This window comes from Vollenhovia emeryi, unplaced genomic scaffold (assembly GCF_000949405.1).
Source record: "Vollenhovia emeryi isolate VEMERY1.0 unplaced genomic scaffold, V.emery_V1.0 DF939187.1, whole genome shotgun sequence".
Lineage (NCBI taxonomy): Eukaryota > Metazoa > Arthropoda > Insecta > Hymenoptera > Formicidae > Vollenhovia > Vollenhovia emeryi.
The window spans coordinates 841,459-845,306 of NW_011967179.1; the positions used below are offsets into that span (position 1 = coordinate 841,459).

At 47.8% G+C, this 3,848-nt stretch overlaps 1 protein-coding gene across 4 annotated transcripts in view; it reads right to left on the reverse strand.

Annotated features, from left to right (window-relative positions):
• The window catches only part of LOC105562503 (fatty-acid amide hydrolase 2-B), a 19,062-nt gene that overhangs the window by 11,142 nt on the left and 4,072 nt on the right, over nucleotides 1–3,848 (reverse strand). The window contains exon 1 of one of the 4 annotated variants that reach the window (XM_012013403.1): nucleotides 2,470–2,686. The exons of 1 other annotated variant lie outside the window; for it this stretch is intronic. The gene's annotated coding sequence lies outside the window, so the exon portion shown is untranslated. Of the gene's footprint in view, nucleotides 1–2,195; nucleotides 2,318–2,461; nucleotides 2,687–3,848 lie in introns of those variants that run through there. 2 more of the 4 variants (XM_012013402.1, XM_012013401.1) reach the window with 2 other exon arrangements.

Genomic DNA, 3,848 nt, shown 5'->3' on the forward strand with positions numbered 1-3,848 from the left:
AGATTAATTCTGTTAGACAATCAACGAGGCTCCCGGTGGCCGGTTTGTCAAGGCTGCCGAGTGACCAGCCGAGGCTCCCTCTTGCGATCAATTATACTGTGATACAGGAAGGCACGGTGAATCGGCAATTACGAGGGGATCAATTAACTAAGCTTTCGTCCAACGGAAGAGCGAGGAGGCGCCGAGGAGGGGTAAACCGTTGACCAAAAACATGTACAGTATACACCAGTGCCCACTAATGCCCAGTGGGTATTACTTTATCTTATTGTCTTATTTATCTTGTTTTAACTTGTTTTAGCTTTATAATGCCCCAGCAAGGCCTAATGTCCAAACTAATGCTCCAAAAATGCCTATTAATACCCAGTAATGCCGCAAATCTGTACACCACAATGCTCTCAGCGGTTTACCCTATGGGAAAACCGCTGACCAAAATCTTGTACACCAATGCCCAATGGGCATTACTTTATCTTATTTTATTTATCTTGTTTTATCTTATTTTATCTTTATAATGCCCCAGCAAGACCTAATGCCCAAACTAATGCCTAGTAATGCCGCAAATCTATACACCACAGTGCTCTCAGCGGTTTACCCTAGGGTAAACCGCTGACCAAAATCTTGTACACCAATGCTTACTAATGCCCAATGGGCATTAATTTATTTTATTTATCTTGTTTTATCTTATTTTATCTTTATAATGCCCTAGCAAGACCTAATGCCCAAACTAATGCCTAGTAATGCCGCAAATCTATACACCACAATGCTCTCAGCGGTTTACCCTAGGGGGAAACCGGTGACCAAAATCTTGTACACCAATGCCCACTGATGCCCAATGGGCATTACTTTGTCTTATTTTATTTTATTTATCTTGTTTTATCTTATTTTAACTTCATAATGCCCCAGCAAGACCTAATGCCAAAACTAATGCCTAGTAATACCCAGTAATGCCCAGTAATACCGCAAATCTGTACACCACAATGCCCTCAGCGGTTTCTCTCTCGGCGCCAAGAGACCGTTCTAGGAGACCACACGGTACCGGCGATGCGCGCAGCAGCGCGTCGAGTACAATCGTTGACACGCGGCTGTGTAATTTCGTCCAAGGCTATTAAACGCTGACGATAACTTTTCCTCCGTGTCAGCCTCCCACCATTTCCAGCGGCACATCCGTCGCGAATTTGATCCGTTATCGAGTTGACTTTTTCTTCAATTTTTTCAGTGATTTTAATTTTTTAATATAATTTCTTTTCAGTGAACGCGTGCCAAAAAATGTATCGAGTCCTTTTAATTTTTAAAACAATCTCTCGACACTTCCACGGCGCAAGAAGCTTCGGTATCGTTCGAGGTGAAGATCGAAAATCGTGATTTTATCGGAGAGAGCGTTGAACACTTTGACTACACTTGATGCGACAACCACATCGTTCGTCGCTGCGCCAATGATTTGTCCTCCGTATTCTCGTTCTATATTTCTATACTTTGAATTATGAAGGTAAATTGGATGCTATCGGGTGAGAAGCCGAATAAAAGTTTAACAAACAAATCTCTTCGGATACTCCTCGATCATCCGTTCGTTATGTTCGAATGTTCAGCCTCTCTTCTTTCAATCACCTAAACACGTCCGACGATTATTTCACATAACTCGAATTTTTCCAACAAAATATACCCAAATAATTAAATTATATAATTTTTGATTGGATGGCGTTTGTACTTGGCGTCTTTTTTACCTTTTTTTTTAAAACAAAGGTTATTTTTTAAAGCGATTTCACATAACTCCAACTGTGCGGGAAACAAGCTACTTAAGAGCGAATATTAAGACTGGTACTTCCATCGCTCTCAAGTGTATCTCCTTCTCCAATCCGCAGAAACTCGACCGGAAGAATCGTCTGGCTTGCGGCCATGCGTTTTCGACGCGATTGACATTCACCTAATTCGACGTTCCCGTTAAGCTGGGTATGCATCTACGAACAAACAACGAGCGCGAACGTTCAGAGATTCGTGTTTGTGTTCCGAGGACGTTCGTTCCTTTGCCGTACCGCTTCGCGAATTTCGCTGTTCGTTCTCTCGTAGATGTGTACCCAGCTTTACTCGACGATCTCGCGGACGCCCGGAGGAGAGTCCTGGACCGAGAGCCGTCGCCCCTTTGTCTCGCGGCGACGACGATGTTGTTATTTACAAATCGGATCTGTTCGCGCGACACTCACGCGACGATGAGACGAGACGGGAGCCACCGGTTCTGTTGATCCGCTCGACCCCTATGCGCGCCGGCACGGCTCCTCGCGGTAACGCTCGCGTAAATGGAGTGAGATTGCCGGTGTGCCGCGTCAGCCAGCACGTCGCGTCGGCGGAAAGAAGAGAGACGACCCGCCCCCTCCCCTTTCGCTCCTCTCCCCCCCCCTTCCCCCCGCCGCGTCCCTTCCGTAGACCCACGGGGTGGATGAGGTGGATCACGCAGCGGGGAGTAACGTACCTACTCACCGGGATGGGCGAGCGATTTAAAACCGGGAGTCATCGACGACGCCGCACGGAATCCGCCGCCCCTCGCGTCGCCGCTCTTTTTCTTCCGCCTCCTTCGCGCCCGTCTTCGCCGGTGTCCCCCTCGCGGTGTCCCACTCGCGATCGAGCCGCGACCTGCGACCACGAATTTTTCCGTGCAGAGCACCGAGCGTCGACTGCCGTCGCGGCGATCGCGGCACCGCTTTTCACGCGAGAGAGAAACGACGCGCCGGACACACAGATACCAACACGAGGGCGCGATCCACCCACACCCGTGTACACACGCGCGCACGCGCGCGCACACACACAAACACCGACTCACACACTCGCGCAGTGTTGTGCGCCGCGCTCAGCCGCGAATCACGAATATCGCCCGTCGAGCGCGCGTGATGTGACTCACTTCAGTCCGGTCGAGCTCGGCTCTCGGCCCGAGCCGCTCCGATTTCCCGCGAGTCTCCGGCGGCGGCGTGCGCGCGGTATGAGCGGCGGCTCAGTGGACCGCAGGGACGGCAGGGACGGCCCTGGGGCCCGCCGCACCCTCGATCTCGCCTCCAGGTATACAGGACGTACTGCGAATACGCGATTTCCATGAATTTCACAACGAATTCGATTGCATGCGCTCAGAGCGCGCTTGTTTACAATATTCGCGCAGATAAATAATGATAAATAATGGTATTAACGCTACGCGCTACCCCAGTGAGAAGTAATCTCTGCAAAAGTAATGATATCAACAGATTGCGCCAACTGAAATGGACATTTATGCAAACTAAGCACTTCATTATTTTTTATATTAAAATGTCATATTCCAAAAATCGAGCATAAGATTTTACCGGAAGAAATAAGAGAGATAATAATATTAATGGGACAAATTTTTAATACTTAAGCCAACGGCACGCGATACTATTTTTCCTACTGGATTGCTTACGAGAGCCAATCGGAATGCAGAGTTTTCGATCAGGCAACTCAAAGCTGAATACCGATTGGCTCTCGTGAGTAATCCAGTAGGAAAAATAGCATCGTGTGCCGTTGGCTTTATTCATTAAAAATATAATGCAAAATTACTACAAATATTTTTTTAAGAGATGGTATTTTCAAATTTAATTGTCGGATACATATTGGTTTAACGCTACGTGTTACTTCGGTGAGAAATAATTCGTCGATCAATGTCGAAACGATGTCGAATCGACGGTGGTTTGTCGATTCGACGAGTCATTTCTCGGTGGGGCATTTTCACTGTCTTCATCCTCTGACGATAAGCGTAGCACTGCCAAGTCATTCCGTGTGTACCAAGTCCTCTACGTCTTCGCGCCGGACGAACAAATTCAAAACGACAAAAAAGTCCAAGGAAAAGCAGTCAGGGG